Genomic DNA, 18,666 nt, shown 5'->3' with positions numbered 1-18,666 from the left:
ATGATGGGGGTTGTATTTTTGCAACAGCTGGAGAGCCAAGGTTCCCTACCCCTGCTGTAGAGCATACAGCAGCTGACAAGTACTGGAACATTCTGACACCAGTTAATTTAAAAACAACCTTTTCCTCTGGAGTACTCCTTTAAGAACTGCTCTGTCTCTGATTTGTCTGATTTATCTTATATCATATATATATATATATAGATAGATTTATTTATAATATATATATATATATATATATATATATATATATATATATATATATTTTATGCACATGGCGGTGTGGCTCTAAAGTTACACATTGTTTCCCAAAATTTTTCTTCCTCTTTCCTATGCAGTAGCAGTAACTACATAATAGTGAGTTTAAAACTAGTGATTTTTGTTTCTAACTAGAAAAGCTTTTAGTGTAATGTACAGACATCAAATCTCCCATCTGCCCCCTGACCCGGCCGACACCAGACATATAGGCAGTAATGGTAAATGAAATCACTGGTTACAGATCTATAACATAACGGTAATTATGATAGATGGCGGTCAGATCATGATTACCACCCGACCCCCGGATCACTCCCGCTGCTGGGAAATAGGTCACCGTCTCCGAGAGAGTCCGAGAGGGTAAGGAACACTGAGCACCTGCTGATAATTACAGCCATTAGATGCACAAAAAATCCTGTTATTATGGGTCACCACTGAGCCGAGCCGCTAAGAGTCAGACACTTAGGTTGTTTTTAGGAAATATTTACTGTGAGAAAGGAGCAAAGATGCTGAAAAAGTTCACATTAAGGTTTGGGTACTTTTACATGGAACAGTCAAAGGATCACTAGTTTTTCAATATGGCTGCCTTAAAGGGGTTATCTAGCGAAAATCTTTTTCTTTGAAATCAACTGGTTTCAGAAATGTACTTCTATTTAAAAATCTCAAGTTTTCCCATACTTATCAGCTGATGTATGTCCTGCAGGAAATGTTGTTTTACTTCCAGTCTGACACAGTGCTCTCTGCTGCTACCACTGTCCATGTCAGGAACTGTCCAGAGCAGTAGCAAGTCCCCATAGAAAACCTCTCCTGCTCTGGACAGTTCCTGTCTCGGACAGAGGTGGCAGCAGAGAGCACTGTGTCAGACTGGAAAGAATACACCACTTCCTGCAGGACATACAGCAGCTGATAATTATGGGAAATTACAAATCTATATAACCTTCTGACACCAGTTGATTTGAAAGACAAAGATTTTTGCTGGATAACCCCTTTAAGCTGGCCATACACCTTCAATAACTGACAGGCGAATGATGGTTCAGCTGTCAGTTATGTTTCCTGACAGGCTCCCATCCTCCCCATACACAGGAGTGAATCCTATGATTTTTTTTTTGTTTGCTCTCACTGCGGTTTATCTCTCCTGAAACAAAGGGGTTGCCCAGTGATTTTCCATCACGCCAGACCCCTTACCATCACCAACATTATCTGTCAGTGGCATATGTGCATATGATATAACGATTAAATTACCGTTCACAGGATAGAATAATTTAAGACTTGCCCCCTTGACTTGGGAACACCCACAAAATTGCCAAAAAATGCCTATTTGGGAAGTGTGACCAATGCCTTATCTTGATCCCATGACATATACAAACATTTTGACCCCCAATTCAAGAAATTACCCCTGTTCACCTAGGAATGCCCCCAGAAATGCCCACTGGTAATCAAATACTGAATGTTTGGACTCGAGTTGCCCTCATCTATGCCCTCCATTCCAATATACCCTACAACATAAGCAAAGTTTAAGTTGGTTGACAAAAAACAGTTGTGGTTTATCTTCTCAAAAACAAAATAATCGGCAAATGAAATTCAACATTTCCGATCTTTTTGACTCCCAAAATTGTCTCCTGTTAAGGAGGCCATACAGATGGTTTAACCAGGTTTGGTCAGGTTCTCTTGGGCACGGGGCCCTTTAGGACAATGTATGTTATAGTCAACATCTTGCCCCTACATTAAGAAATAGACCCTACTGATCTGTACCAATGTCACCACCAAATGTGGTTGGCTTCTGTGAGGCGCAATATTGAGTCTTAACCTAGGCCCAGTCTAGTATTCTATTAGTGAACACCCCATCCCAAGACTAAGATATAGACCAGGGGTGTCAAATTGGTGGCTCTACAGCTGGTGCAAAAACTACAGTATTCCCATCCTGCTCGGCTTTGGCTTTAAATGCTTGATGGGAATTGTAGTTTGGGAATAGCTGGAGGGTAGCCAGTTTGACACCGTTGATATAGACCCTAGCAGCAAGTGGACTCCAAAATCACCTCAAGATGGGGTTAACTTCTGCTACACCTGTAAAGCCCATTATTTAGTCAAAACCTAGGACCAATGGGGAATCCACTGGTATTCTATTGTTGAACACCTCGCCCCAAATGGACTCCAAATGGGGTTGGCTTCTATTAGACCTGTGGGGCCCATGACCGAGTTCCAGCAAGGCTCGATGGGGGACGTTACGGTTAGAAATGATCGAACAGGGCCGAGGTTCAGGTTCGTAAGAACCCAAACCATCGCCATTTGACTCCTGCTGCCTTCCGTTCCATGGGGAATGTGGAGACCTAGGCTGTGTTTCTGTTTTCCAGGCAGTACTCGGGCTGTCTCCACCTTCCCCACAAAACGGAAGGCAAATGCTGATGGTTTGGGTTCGTACGAACCTGAACCTCGGCCCTGTTCGATCATTTCTAATCGTAACGTCCTCCATTGGGCCTTGGCTGGAACTCGGTCATGGGCCCCACAGGTCTAATAGAAGACAACCCCATTTCGTACGAACCTGAACCTCGGCCCTGTACGATCATCTCTAGTTAGGATTTTCCATTGGGACGGCTCAGTCCTGTAGCTAAGGAACTCGCGGACTCGCAGTAGTTCCCTGTGATAGGTGACTCTCTGGGTCTTTGTGAAAACCATAAATAACCATTAAGTACTTTACATTTACAGGAAAATCCATCCAGGTACATTTTAAAGAATGTTTTGTAAAATTGTATATTATTTGTTCATTACCTGGGTTGGTCAACTGTGTAATGGAAATGGTAATATTCTAATAAATTTTCAATGTTGAAATTTGGGAAATGTCAAATGTATTAAAGGAAACTGAACTTTCCAGCCTCAAAAAGATATTTTTCAGGATAAGGAAATAGGGGGAAATTTATCAAACATGGCTCAGTTGCCCCTAGCAACCAATCAGATTCCACCTTTCATTTTCCAAAGAGTCTGTGAGGAATGAAAGGTGGAATCTGATTGGTTGCTAGGGGCAACTTGGCCTGTTTCACTTTACACCATGTTTGATAAACCTCCCCCATGGTGTAAAGTGAAACTGGCTCAGTTGCCCCTAGCAACCAATCAGATTCCACCTTTTATTTCTCACAGACTCTTTGGAAAATGAAAGGTGGAATCTGATTGGTTGCTAGGGGCAACTGAGACAGTTTCACTTTACACCATGCTTGATAAATCTCCCCCTTATGTCCATATACCCAGTATAAAGGTGGGCCCTATAAGCCAATAAAAAAATAAGCATCAAATACAACAAATAATAATCATCAAGATACAAGACTGCCAGTCCTCTATATATTGTAAAGCTAATATATTCTGCTAGGGTTTCTGGCTTTGGCCCTGAGCCCGGCCCTACACTTATTTCGTTTATTTGGGTTCATACTGGGTTAATCCCACGAGGTTCCATAAACCATTATACTTAATCCTGGAAGGCGAGTGTGAAAGCAAGTAATGTTCTTATAGGTATCACGGTAAATTGATGTGATTTAACTAGAAATCTGAGATCTAGAAATGTAAAAGAGCAAATTACAGATTGGATTTCTAGCAGCCAAGGCTTATTTTATTAAAAAACAGAAGAAGAAAATGTATTATTGTTTTTACCGGCGTAAATCTTTTTCTTTCGATTCAACTGGTTTCAGAAATTTATATAGATTTGTAATTTATTTCTCTTTAAAAAATATCAATTTTTTTCCATACTTATCAGCTGCTATATGTCCTGCAGGAAGGGGTGTATTGTTTCCAGTCTGACACAGTGCTCTCTGCTGCCACCTCTGTCCATGTCAGGAACTGTCCAGAGCGTAGCAAATCCTCATAGAAAACCTCTCCTGCTGTGGATAGTTCCTGACATGGACAGAGGTGGCAGCAGAGAGCACTGTGTCAGACTGGAAAGAATACCCCGCCCTAAAGGTCCCCATATTTTTTTTTTTACTTATTTTGTGATGGATTTGACCATCTGTATAAAGTTCCTGGGGGATTCCCCAGACTAATCCGACAGAAAATAGAGGTTGGGCATGGTAGAACTTCACTGACCAACCCATTTGTTGATAAGCCACCACTAGGGCATTCCCCCCTCTCCCAATAGAGAACACAGGACTGAACGTTTATGAGTATAAAGAGACTATGGTGATCCTATGAAAATTTTATCGCACCTTACCCCTATCTCTATTGAGTCGGTGGAGTCCTGGAAGGCCCCCATATAACCTGCCATGACAGTATGAAGTGTATGAGGCCACTGATGTCCCACTAAACAATCATTTGGTTGACAGATATTGAAGGTGTATGGCTACTTTTAGAATAACTCATCAGTCTTATGGTCCTTTTACACGGAACGATTTATCGTTTGAATTTGCACGATAACGATAGAATTCGAACGATAATCGTATGTGTAAACGCAGCGAACGATCAAGCGACGAGCGAGAAATCGTTCATTTTGATCTTTCAACATGTTCTCAAATCATCGTTGATCGTTCGCAAAAAATTTGCAGATCGTTCAGTGTAAACAGTCTTTCAACGTTTTCACCTATGTGTGAGATAGGCTTAAGCGATCGCAAAACGATTTTTCCGTACGATGTATCGTTCCGGCTAAACGCTGATCGTTATAAAAAAACATTGTTCATTCAAACTTGTTAATCATGCGATCGGGCGAATTATCGCTCCGTGTAAAAGTACCATTAGGGTCCTATTACACGCCCTGATCATTTTAGTAAATGAGCACCAATCTGCTAGATCGGCGCTCGTTTACTGGACCTATTACATGGTCCGATAATTGGGCAGTAAGGGCTGCATGGACATCGTTAGCAATATCCATGCAGCCCTTGCCCAAACACCTGTTACCTTATCTCTCCCCACTCCTAGTTTTCTCTCCTGTGCTCCACAGCTTCCTAGTCCTGCCAACAGCAGCTTCCCAGGCAGCTTAGACAACCACAGGACAGGACGGCCGCGGCCTGAGATTGGCTGAGCGGCCTTTCAGCTGACAGGCCGCTCAGACGATGGAGCCGCCGGGACCGAGAAGCTGCAGAACACAGGAGACAGGACCGGGAGCGGGGAGAGGTAAGGTATCAGGTGTTTGGGCAATCGTTACCTGCCGGCTGCCCATTGCTATTACACGTAGTGATGCACGGTCGGCGCCTGACTATTTTAGGTCCAAACTTAAACTTATGATCAGCTGATGATCGTTGTCACATAATGTTCCAAATACGTCCAATAATCGCTTGGTTTGATAGGGCCTTTACACTGGCTTGTCCATACTCAGCCCCAGAGGTCAGACCCCCCCCCTTCCTGAAGAAGCCTTGATGGCCCTAATGAAGAGTTACCACCTCATACTGGCGAACACTACGGTAAACAAACTCATGATAAAAGGTTCCTAAATTAAAGACGAATAAAAAGAAATAGCGAGTTCAGCCTAGTTTGTCAAAAGCCGGCAATAATAAAAGCGCGTCATTAAAAAGTCAAAATTGTTTTTCTCCCCCCGAAGACCTTGCGTAATCCAAGACGCTTAAGAAGAAATATGATTTTCATAAAACTTCTAATTTACTACTCCAAAGGTTATCATGAAAAAGGTTTAAATTTCACGGTGCTTCATTGTCGAGTGGTGTCTTGCTGCTACATCATTATGGTTTTTACGTCGGGAAGATGGATCTGAAGTCATTTGGCCGGGGATAAAATACAATCCTCTTCTCGCCCTACACCCCATCAGACCAGGCAATTATTTGTTTTGTGATCCGTCCCGTCAGAAAGGGATTACTATTATATATTTTTTTAAATTAAAAATACAAAGATCTTAATGCTGCCGTTGTTGGTCACGGAGCGGTATGCTAATTGTTGGCTCTTTATGCAAAAGACAGGTCTCGGGCTGCTGAGTGCACCGGCGAGCTACTGGCTATGCAGCTGCTGGGAGCTAATAAGGAAACTCACACATACGGCCAGTGAAGCCATAGGCGTGGGCATCTGCATGGATCTAATTGACCACCAATGGCTTCATTTTCTTCTCCATTCTGAAGGTTGCTGCCAATAAAAGGATTTCCAAGAATAATAATAATAATAATAAAACTAATTCAGTTCAAAACGCCAACATTTTTTTTTTTACTTCATTATCTAACCTCCTGTTTGGATCCCCCCATTGCATCTGTGTTTACCTGTCACCATACAGTGATGTCACTCAATACGTTACAGCAGTGATCCATTAACAGGTGGTGACCTGACCACCCCAGTGGGTAACGTGAGGAATTTAAAAAAAAAAAACTTTAGTTTTCCTTGGAAAATTCCAGACTTTACAGGGGTATTCCAGTAAATAACATATTAGTCTTCTTCTTTTTCGTCTTTGTCTTCTTTTTGTCTTCTTCTTCTTCTTCTATTTTTATTATTATTATTATTATTATTATTATTATTATTTTAAATTTCTTTGTTTTATATATATATATATATATATATATATATATATATATATATATATCTCTCTCTTATTAAAGAAAATGTAATCTAAATTTTTTTTTTTACATTGGGTGGCAGTAGTAAGCAGTGACATGGCCCCATCTGTGTTGGGCACTGCTGTGCTAGCACAAGTCTTGACCATGGCACAGTTATATATGGCTAGAACTGCATGCTGCATTAGTGATACTGATCCTCCCCAATGTCTATTTTAATACATATTCACATTACAATATTGTAGCTGTGGCACAGAGTAGCAGGAAGAGCTGTGATTGACAGTTAGCCCTACTTACTACACTGTTGCAACATTACAGACAGAAGCTTCTTCCCCATTGTCTATTCTAATGCTAACATGCAATAGAATAGACATCAGGGGAGGATCAGAATTGCTAGTATATGTAACTGTGCTCCGGGTTGAGTAGCCCTGCAGGTCCCAATATAGCCACTGGTGGCAGAAGAGGGACTGTATCACCCCTTACTGCTACCACTAGTGCTAAGCGGACTTGCTGAACTGTTTGGGTTTGGCAACGTTCTCCAAACCCGACTTCATCAGCTGATTGAAGGAACTTCAGTGCTGCACTGAGCACTGCATCCTCCTTCTCACTAGGCATAGTGCCATATAATTTGCAGTGGCTATACCAGCTACTACAAGTGGTTCAGCCAGTTCACTTGAATGGGACTGAGCTGCAGCAGGCAAGAATACCAGATACAAAATGGGATTCTCTGTGCCTGGTAAATAGTGAAGCACCATGGACTCTTCCATTGGCTAATCAGTCTCAGATTTCGAGGAGATCATTAAAGATGACAGCCGATATGATGGCATTTCCTATTGTCACTGGTCACCCCAACAAAACAAAAGGATCATCTCACTATGGCCAATGTAGCATTTCGAGTGGGAATTCTCTATGTCACCATGACCCAACAGTGGTTCCCTTCCAGTAGTCACCAATATTACATGACCTAACGGTGGTGCCCTTCCATTAGTCACCAATACTACATGACCTAACGGTGGTGCCCTTCCAGTAGTCACCTATATTACGTGACCCAACAATGGTGCCCTTCCAGTAGTCACCAATATTACGTGATCCAACAGTGGTACCCCTCCAGTAGTCACCAATATTACATGACCCAACAGTGGTGCCCTTCCAGTAGTCACCAATATTATGTGACCCAACAGTGGTGCTCTTCCAGTAGTCACCAATATTACATGACCCAACAGTGGTGCCCCATTCAGTATTCACCAATATTACATGAACCAACAGTGGTGCCCTTCCAGTAGTCACCAATATTACATGATGTAAATGCTAAAGCTGAAAACTTTGTAACCACTGGTAGAACTAATACAAAGAGATGACGCAAAAGCTTGAGCGTGTGTTGTTTCCTTCAGGGCTGGCATTGCTTCTATTATTTCAGCCCGGAAACTAATAGAAAGTGAGAAAATTAGATAGTGAGTGCATTTCTGAAGTCAATGAAGTAAACTTGCAAATGGAATATAGATTGAAACTGATACGGCATGGAAAACTGACGAATAATGGAAATTATGTGATAAAAAGTTGAAAAGTGCCCAAACGCTGAGTCATCGGCAGGAATCAAGGATATTCTAGCGGCTCAGTGTCATAAGGTGTGTAACAAATCAAAGCTCTGTCTCAATAAAAATACATGAAAATGATGAACTATCATCACACTATGATGATGAAGTCTCCAAACTTGAATTTGAATCCATTAGAATCTAAGATGAAGTCACCACGAGTGGTGGTAAAACTCAAATCTGGTATCAAAAACCACATTGGTCTTGGTAGGTTCTCACATTTATGACCCTCAATGGAGAACCAGAGTGGAGAATGGTTGCAAAGAACTTTAACCAGCCTGAACTTCATAGCTGGTTGGTTCTTCTGAGGATAATCTTACTGGGGTTGGAGCAATGGGTCACCCTGTGAAGAGTGTTACGAGGTGCATTCGCTTTTAATGGAACATATCAATAGAGCGGCGCCAGCATGGGCAAGGCAGTGCCACGGCCCTTTTTTTAAAACGCAGCCCTGTTCCCGCACACAGTGTAGGTCTATTACCAGGCTCCAGCCCGGGCTGAAGCACTGGTGGTGGCCGGCCCTCCCCCAGTGGGAGGAAACCCCTGTTAGAATCAATGTAGCCGCACTACAGAGGGGCAGGGGTTTTCTTCCACTGGGGGTAGGCCACCCTGCCTGCAGTGCTTCAGCCCGGGCCGTTGCCCAATAATAAACCGGCTTTGAGCGCGGGAACCAGGCCGTGGTTCCATAAAAGGAACGCGGCACTGCTTCCCCGGCGATGTACTATTGATATGCTACGCTTTTTCCCCCCATATTTATTTGTTTATTAGAATCCTAGGAGTAATTTCCTTCAGTTGGGTCATGTGATCTCACTGTGACCCCCTGTAAATTACATGTGTTTCTGTGCTCTCCAAGGGGTCAACATCCAGCAGCCAGCAGGATGATGAAGCTGTGTGATGAAGCAGCATGGACTGTTCCACACACGTTCTCTAGAAGGGGGAAACAAAATTTTTTAGAACGGTTGCTGATCACCATTATACAGCTCCTGATTTAATGGAGGAGATGGTGGTTTCATCTCTGACTGTATACTTCTAGTCTCTAAGCTTGTTTGGTTACTCCCTGTCCTCCCAGCAGACATATACGCTGCTGGTTCTAGCTGCCCATGTGATGCTGTGCTGATGCATGATGGGATTGATATCAAATTTGAAAAGGAGAGAATTCCGCTTGAAATCTGAAAGTTAAGATTGTGGCTGATAAGAAGTCACATGAAATGTACGAATGCAGCAGAGCTGGGATGAAAAGGATGACACTACGGTATTAGTGGTGGGCAAAAAAAAAAAGGGAGACACTGACACAAAAAGTTATTGATACATTTACTAGCCCTTGGCTAAAAAAAAACATCTGTTAAACTAATTCCCCCCATACAGATCTGTTAGTATTGTAACCCACTTAGTTTAGACGTTTAAAGGGGTTGTCCAGACGGAATGGATGGAGTTGAATTGTAATATCACAACCAACCTGAGGACCACGATGAAGCTGTTTTTGTAACAAAAAAAAGTAGCCTTTTTTTTTAACCCTGGTTATCCCTTTAAGACGAGCTCATGGTTCATGGTTGGTCTGTGAAAGTTTAAACCTGGATCTGATTCTTGACCTGTGTTGACTTACGATGAGTTAATATGGATGGGGTGACCATCTTTAGTCTGGTAGGAATGATTTTTACAAGTATTTGGCCATGTAAACTCTTAGATGTATGGCCAGTGTTTATAATATCCAGTCAAACTTTTATTACACTCTTTATATAAGAGTACCCACTATCGGTGGCTTTGGTGTATGACTAAGGATGCACCATTACAACTAAACAAAAACTTGGTCTAGGAAGGTCACTTTTCGACTTTGATAAAGAAGTGGCCTCATAATAAGCCTCTGCCTCGAAGTCAGTTTATATAGATGGACAGTAAGAAAAACCTTGGACTATTTTCTTCTAGCATCGCCTGACCTTTACCAAATAGTTACTCTACCAATCAGACACATTTTTCACTCCCGACACACTGCAAAGAGTTATGGACCAATTTTACAACAATCTGAACACAAATCAATTGAAAAGTATACTCCGCGCCTTCGTTAGAAGCCCTGTCCCCAGTGAAGCTGCCGCATCGATTGGCTTGATCTGCAAAATGCAGGCGTATTTGGAATGGTTAGCCGAGACATGTGTGTTATTAATCCTGGCCTATCACAAGGTCAGAGGTTAAAGGATTAGAAACAATGGAGTTTTTTTTTAAGGGTCGCAGGATTTTTTTTTTGTAGGAAAATTTCTAAACGTTTATATAAAACTAGAGATTATTAAAAGCATTTTGTTGCTACGTGCAGCCGACCAAATATCGGCTATTATTCTGTATATATATTTTTTTATAAATCTATTTTTATTGTGAGAGATACTGTGAAGTATCACACATAAATGTATTTAAGATAACTGCGTGAGACCATCTGGGGGAGCCGAGATAAGCTCGGCCTGGGTGGTAGGGGGTATTCGTCTTTATAAAAAGATTCTCGATTCAATCTGGGCAGGGAAAGTAGATAAGGCAAGGAAGAGATTACGTGACACTGGCAAAGCTCCTTCTATTGGAGCGCCAAGGTCTTAAGGTCCTCATGTAGCTTAGACTTTAGATGGCCGAACCCTGCTGCTCACGGTGAATTCGGCCGTCAGTCTAAAGCCCCTATTCCACGGGTCGTTTAAAGGAGCAATATCGTTCGTATTTGGCCGATATCGGCCGCTACGAACGATATTCGTCCCGTGGAATAGAGTGCAACGATCAGCCGACATCGTTCATGTCGGCTGATTGTTGCAGTCGCTTGTTTTTCAACATGTTGAAAAACAAGCGACTGATATAGCAGCGATCTGCTGCCGTCGCTCCGTTGAATAGGAGCATCGGCAGCAGACGCTGCTATATCCTATGGGCTGCCCGGACGATCAGCGATCCCCCGGGCAGCCCCCCCGCAGCTCCCCGCTGCCCCCCGCAGCTCCCCGCCGCCCGTTGAATAGCGGCGGCAGCGAGCGGAGAACGAGTTGCAAACGAGTGCTAATAGCGCTCGTTTGCTCCTCCAAACGACTCGTGGAATAGGGGCATAAGGTGTATGGAGGGATCCCAAACAACCACCAAGAGAATGTTGGTGGTGGTAGGGTTAAAGCGTGATGAAAAATCAAAGCCGACCCCTTTCTTTCAGGTGGGATAAGCGGTTTACCCTTAGAGAATACAGTAACTTTCCTGAGTGTGGGGAGGATGGGCAAATGATGGCCAATTGTTCATCCATCAGTTATTAAAGGTGTATGACGACCTTTACAAAATTGGCATCTTGTTCTCTTCCCATGTGGTCACCTCTGAGCTCCTCCATTCCACACATGTAATCTGTTCTGTCCACACAAAGTTCTTGGGGTCTCCATTTTGTAGGAATTAGAGGTTTAGCAAAGGTGACCATAAAGAAGGTGAGATACCCTCTTAAGTTTGAAGAGTAGACATGGTTTCCTTCCCACTTGTTCCCTCCAGATCTTCTTGATAAAGAAGAAGATCGACAGTCCCATGAGTCTTATTTCTAGGTATGCCCACCAGAGCTTAATGCTTCCTTGTAACGCCAAGAGTATAAGCAAACTGCCAATGGTTGCCATTGTCATTGCTGCCACTTCTGTTTTTTGTAATTTTGGCACAGTTTCATTTGAGTGAGATCTGGCTCTTTTCCAACCTAATTTTCAACGGCTTCATCCAAATGACCTACATCCAAAGATGAGAACACCTTTACAGTAAGACTTCTTTGTATTGATTACCAGGAATGTAGCTACAAAATGTATGGAGGTTCCAGTTGCACTTGGGTCACCCGAAAGAACCCTCTACCAAAATGGAAGACATCAAGGGTATTAATAGCCCATGGAAGGTGGGTGCCCTATTAAAAGTTCTGTACTGGGGCCAAGGGGTTTAATGTCTTTTTTGGTTATCCCAAAGAAACATGTGGATGAAGTCAAAGATCAAGAGCCCCAAGGGTCTTATATGAAGACAATCCCACCAGATCCCAATGCTTTGTTGTAACACCAAGCCAACCACTCCTTGGTTGCCATTGTCATAGGATCATGTGGCTGAAGACAAAACTTCTCATGAGAGAAACCTGATCGATATTAATATCTGATGAGTACATGCTGTCACCACTGCCATATGATGATGGGACATCTACAGTAGACCATGTGCAATATCATTTGAACCATTTTAATCCCAACATTGGGCCATGAAAATGGTGTAGACTCTCAAAGTTGGACATGATCTCCAATGGCTTTTTCGAAGGTCACTGTTGGTGCTGTCAACTGCGACTTCCATTGACCACTACATCGTTGACTCTTAGCTCTATCGTGTACATTTACTGCAGTCTCATGGACTTTGAGCTCAGTTATTGGTTCTACCAAACACAGTAAAAAATATGGTCTCTTCTTCCCTCCCTCCACCGCATGGCTGAACAAGGCATAAATTCACAGCAGTCTCCAAGATATGAAGTTTATAATAGAACAAATTACTTTTCTACATGATCCCTATGGGCAAAAGGAGGACGGGAAGAGAAATATGACCCAACAAAGGTATGGAGGAATTTTCCCAGATTACCCGTTGAAAATTACGAGTTAGAAATTATACATTGACAGCTTCCTAGATGAATGAATTGTCAGTTTTTAATACCGAAAAGACGGTATAATGTAGAGTATCATAATACATTAACAGATGCCGTTCCAGAGCCCCTAGACAGGAGATTGTGCCTTTTTTTTCAGGGTTTTTCAAGTATGAGTCTTTCTGGCATTGACTGTTTTGTGCGCAACTTTACTGAACTGTGAAATGATGAATAGTTTCATTCAGCCAGGGTAGAAGATGTGTTGGGATACAATGGTTTTCCTGCATTTCTTTACAATCTACATACATATGGTGTTAAATCATATGGGGAAACGATATACGAGACGTAACAGGTATATGTCAATCATTCAGATGTGATATGTCATGAAACTGCCAGCTTGTGCAACTCGTTTAGTATCCATTTAGTTCAATATCTAAAGAATTCGAAATAATTATAGGTCTAAATAATGTAAAAGTCTAAGTGGGGTGCATAGCCGATACAGCAGCATAGGGATCTGGTGGGGAGGGGTGCCATCTCTATCAATGTACCAATTTTGTATAGTGTATAACTGGTATGTCCAGCTCATGGGAGGTGTGTGTAGGATGTAGGTGGTATATGTGCACCATGTTAGGGTTACCTGTGTACCATGTGTATAGTGTATAACTGGTATGTCCAGCTCATGGGAGGTGTGTGTAGGATGTAGGTGGTATATGTGTACCATGTTAGGGTTACCTGTGTACCATGTGTATAGTGTATAACTGGTATGTCCAGCTCATGGGAGGTGTGTGTAGGATGTAGGTGGTATATGTGCACCATGTTAGGGTTACCTGTGTACCATGTGTATAGTGTATAACTGGTATGTCCAGCTCATGAGTGGTGTGTGTGTAGCGTGTAGGTGGTATGTGTGCACCATGTTAGGGTTACCTGTGTACCATGTGTATAGTGTATAACTGGTATGTCCAGCTCATGAGTGGTGTGTGTGTAGCGTGTAGGTGGTATGTGTGCACCATGTTAGGGTTACCTGTGTACCATGTGTATAGTGTATAACTGGTATGTCCAGCTCATGAGTGGTGTGTGTGTAGTGTGTAGGTGGTATGTGTGCTGCATGCATCAGTTCGTGAATGGCATGTGTCCAGTGTATGAGTAGAGCTTGTGAACATGAGCCAAATGTATGGATGGTGTGTGCCCCATGTAGCATTTAAGAGTTGCATGTGTGCGATGTGTGTAGTGTATATGGTATGCCCATCAGGTGTGTGCAGCATGTGGGTGGTATAGGTGCTGTATGCATCCAGTGTGTGAGTGGCCCCCGACCTGCTTATTATATAAGTGACAGGTGTGCAGCATGTCATAGATGATGGGTAGTTATTTAGACTTCTTGTACAGGGGTCCTCTGGGGTAAGTGTCCACCCTTGGCCCTTGATGGGCCCCTGGGGATACAAGTCACTGCTGTCTCTGAATAAAACACTACACGGCTATCATCGAAGTAAGTGGCATGGTTCTTCCAAGTGAAAGCCTCCATTATTCGTGCCCACGGATTTCAAGCAAAGGGATCCCCACTATTACACATTATCAATTAAGGGGCCCCCCACCTAAACCCCCCCAAAACTCCATAACTAATTTATCTACATACATACTATATTATTGGAGGTAATGGCGCCCTGAGGAGACACATCATTGGACATGAGAAGTTAATCTGTGTAGGGAAGAAACAGATTGATCGTTGCTCTCCTGAGCATTGGTTTGTGATCACTCCAGCATGGTTCACTGTTCAATACCTGACCGGGGTTAATTGTTTCTAAACAACAGACTCCAATCTACATCCACATCCATAGAGCTGAAAGTGCCTGGGGGGGGGGGTGCATTATATGTTTCTCCTATATATGATATATCAGAAAGGGTCTCATTGTTCTATATTAGAACCAGAACACTTTACTATATCTCAACTACTTCTACCGCACAATATTTTCTATACTGGAACCATCTTCAATATACTGTATATGCTTTACTAAAATTAGCCTTAAAGGAATTTTCCATGTTGTTCCATTCCTATTTGTTCCTCCGATGATAAAATATTACCATACTGGGACTCCCAGTGATCAGCTGCTATCTGTGTTGGGGGGGGGGGGGCTGCGAAAGCAAGTGTTTCCCTGCAATGCCCCCAAAGGATGAATACGGTATTACACTTATCTCATTAAAAACAACTGGCTGTTAAATGAGCCGATGTGTTGGGTCATCGACTGTAAGAATAGATGAGAATCCCCCTCTTTAAAAATGGGATTTGTAGTCTATATTTTACATAGAGATAGCCTAAAAGGGCTGAGGGTCCAACTGTTGGGACCTCCATCGATCTAAAGAATGGAAGTCAATGGTCGCCCGAATAAATGTCAATGTTAGGAAACTCCATACTGCCATTTATTCAGGGGACAACTGACTTCTATTCTCCAGATTGCTGAGACGTCTGACTGCTGGGACTCTAACCCTACCGATCTGAAGAATGGAGGTCAGTTGTGGCCCAAATGAATGGATCGGCAATGCGTATATTCAATGAACTCCACAATGTTCTGAAAACCCATTGAGAATGAAGGGAGCACTGGCTGCTGCTCCATTCATTTGGGAGACAACTGACCTACAGCACCTAGATAGGTAGAGATTAGAGATGATCGCATCTCGAGCATGCTTAGGTCCTTCCGACCCTGGAAGTCTTGGTATTTGATTACCGGTGGTTAAAGAAGTTGGATGCAGCCCTAGGAAGTCCAGGAAAACATGGATACAGCCTATGGCCTACAGCTCTATCCATGTTTCCAGGCAGCCCTAGGGATTCCTCCAACTTCTTTGGCCACCGCAATTGGTGAGACATCCAAAATGAAGCATGCTCGAGTTGGGCTCATCTCTAGTGGAGATACCAGAAGTCGCAGAAGATCCCAGAAGTCGATCAGCTAGCTGTCCTCTATCCTGAGAGTATGTGATAACTTTGGATCTTGGGATGACCTGTAGGACACCATGACACCATAAGACCATCATTCGGGCCGATTATCGCGTTGTGTCAACGATCAGCCGATAAAACGATCACCGGCTGATCGTTGGTTTAGGTTCGGACCTAAAATCGTTGGGCACCGACTGTCTGACGATTGCCCAAACACCTGATACCTTACCTCTCCCCGCCCTGGTCTTCTCTCCTGTGCTCCGCCGATTCTTGGCCTGTGATTGGTTGAGTGGCCTGTCACCTGATAGGCCGCTCAGACGTTGCTGCCGCTGGGACCAGGAAGCTGTGGAGCACAGGCCAGGAGCGGGGAGAGGTAAGCTATCCGGTGTTTGGGCTAGGGCAGCATGGACATCGCTAACAATGTCCATGTGTGGAGCCCTATGGTCGACCAGTCACTTGCCAGATGGTAGTGTGTGGTTGGTTGGAATATAGCTCAGCCAGATGGTATACTGTTATGACGACAGTGCCAGTTGGGCACACAGGTATCTACCAAGACTTGGATAAGTGTGTGTGTGTACTTCCTCTCCCCATGTGACTACTTCCTACAGGATGTGTTATACCTCCTGTGAGTGGTGGAGAAGAAAGTGCAAAGAGAAGAAATGAGAATAGAAATAGGTGGAGAAAAGAAAAGACGCTCTTATTGGTGCACCAATAACCCTTTTGTTCACTACAGCTGTGCAATATACAAGTGCATATACAAATAATAGCGACATCTAGTGGTAAAACTTAGGTACAACTTCATTACCACGTTTACTTGTAGTACAAGCTTTTGCGAGGGGTGTTCAAACTACTAGCACCCGTGGTGGGACACCACGCATGCAGCCCTTACTGCCCGATTATCAGGCCATCTTATAGGTCCAGTAAACAAGCGTCGATCTAGCAGATCGGCACACATTTACTAAAATGATCGAGCTGTAGTCGGCCCGCGAAATAGGACCCTTAGAGAGTAGTTTTTTTACTCTATTTCATGATACTTCTATAAAACGTCATTTGTCTTTTTTCCTAATAGATACATGAAAGCCCCATTGAGTAAAACGGGGTTCTCCCCCCTATTAAGGCTCCCCTGAAATGAGTAATGATCTGCAGGTGCTATTAAATCCCCCCTGAACACGGCCCCGATAGACAATAACATTTTTCATCTGAAAAAAGCTGGTGGCCATTACTCACTTATAGACTCTCTTTGCGTCCATTAGGAGCAGTTATTAGGAAGATCGACGAACGTCTGCATTCCTGGAGCAGATAGAAAAACCATACCCATAAGTGAAAAATAACCCCAATCCCCAGCTTCATCTACCCGGCAGTAGAGAAAATAGGAATTTGTTATATACATTAAATTTGTCATTTGTCCTGATGAAGGTGCTCACACAGTCCACAAATGTAATGTGTATGGAAATGTGATATCTTCTTCTCTGCCAGACAGATTAGCGGGAGGTTTGTGCTCTCTTTAGCCATAATTTATGTTTACTTGGTAGGATCCTTAAGGGGGGGGCAAAGAATGTAATACAGTTGTAAAGATTTCCACCATTTTTATTCCAAATTGTATTGACTGCAACGATAAATTGCCGAATGAAATGTTCATTGTACACGGACTGCAGGCTTCTTCGATGCTCGGTGGATCAGAGATTGCCTTCAGTGACTTTAATTGTTTCTCTTGTCTGAACAGTCCCCAATGGAGCCATCAGGATCAATATCATTAGTGCAGGCATAGGGGTCTTATTGCTGTGCGGGACGCATCATAACAAGCCGTTTGTATAGGGTTCGCTCACCTTTGGTGACCCTAAACTGATTTTCATAATGATTTCCCATCAGGATGAAGGGTCATTAAGATATAAGAAATATATTAAAGGGGTTATCCAGGCTTAGAAAAACATTAGCCACCACATTAGTCCTCAGTTTGGGTGTTGTTTGGTGGCTCAGTTCCATTAAAGGGAATCTGTCAGCACCTGGTGCATACTCTTAATGTATGTGGTACCTTTCTTTTAGCATTCGGTGCAGTAGTTTTAGCTTATTCTTTTCCGTAACTTGTAGTGGTGAGGTGTTTGTGCCGCACTTAGGCACGCCTTACCACCACTTTCCCCTCCCTGTCTGCTGCCCGTCCAGCCTTCTGCTCCTTGATGACGTTACTGGCGAGGGCCACGCGCCGACTTGCCAATATGCGCATGCGTCATGGACCTGTTGGGATGCACGCTGCCGAATCACGCATGCGCTGTAGCATGGAGGCAAGCCGATGGCCTACAGCAAGTGTCAACAGTTGCGCCGCTCATCTGCCCTATGGCACATGCACGATTCGGGACGCAGGAGCGTGCAAAACCCATGCGCGATTCGGGAGCGGGCGTCCCAACAGATCCAGGGCACATGCGCACACTGGCAAGTTGCCGCGCGCCCCTTGCCAGCAACGTCATCAAGAAGCAGGAGGCCGGGCAGCAAAGAGGGAGAGAAAGTGGTGGTGAGGCGTACCTAAGTGCGGCACGAACACCTCCTCACCTCCCCCTTGCCCATTGTTAAAAGGAGTATCTGTGATGAGATGTTATACCTTTACAGGACACCAACAGACAGCCAAACCAATGAAGGACATGAAAGGTATGCAGCTGTCATACAGCACAGTTTCCTGGTATATCCCCCACTATATCAGCTTATGTTTCTCGGAAGCTGCTGGTTCAATATCTAAAGAAAACAGGCTTGTCTTAAATAAGTATGTAAGGGGGCATATCTGACGACACAATGTAGTCAGATTCTAAGCAGCCTTCAGCAATATTTTATACGAAGCTCTGAATGTGTACAGAGGAAGTACAGTTTGATCTAAAGGAG

General features: G+C 43.4%; 1 protein-coding gene across 6 annotated transcripts in view; it reads right to left on the bottom strand.

The window, feature by feature from the left end:
• Positions 1–18,666, bottom strand: part of TSPAN9 (tetraspanin 9) — a 352,108-nt gene that overhangs the window by 142,462 nt on the left and 190,980 nt on the right. The window contains exon 1 of one of the 6 annotated variants that reach the window (XM_069968589.1): positions 3,019–3,037. The exons of the other annotated variants lie outside the window; for them this stretch is intronic. The gene's annotated coding sequence lies outside the window, so the exon portion shown is untranslated. Of the gene's footprint in view, positions 1–3,018; positions 3,038–18,666 lie in introns of those variants that run through there. 6 annotated transcript variants of the gene reach the window in all.

The sequence above is a fragment of the Dendropsophus ebraccatus genome, chromosome 1 (assembly GCF_027789765.1).
Source record: "Dendropsophus ebraccatus isolate aDenEbr1 chromosome 1, aDenEbr1.pat, whole genome shotgun sequence".
NCBI classification, from domain to species: Eukaryota; Metazoa; Chordata; class Amphibia; order Anura; family Hylidae; genus Dendropsophus; species Dendropsophus ebraccatus.
This window is presented reverse-complemented; position numbering and strand designations above follow the sequence as displayed.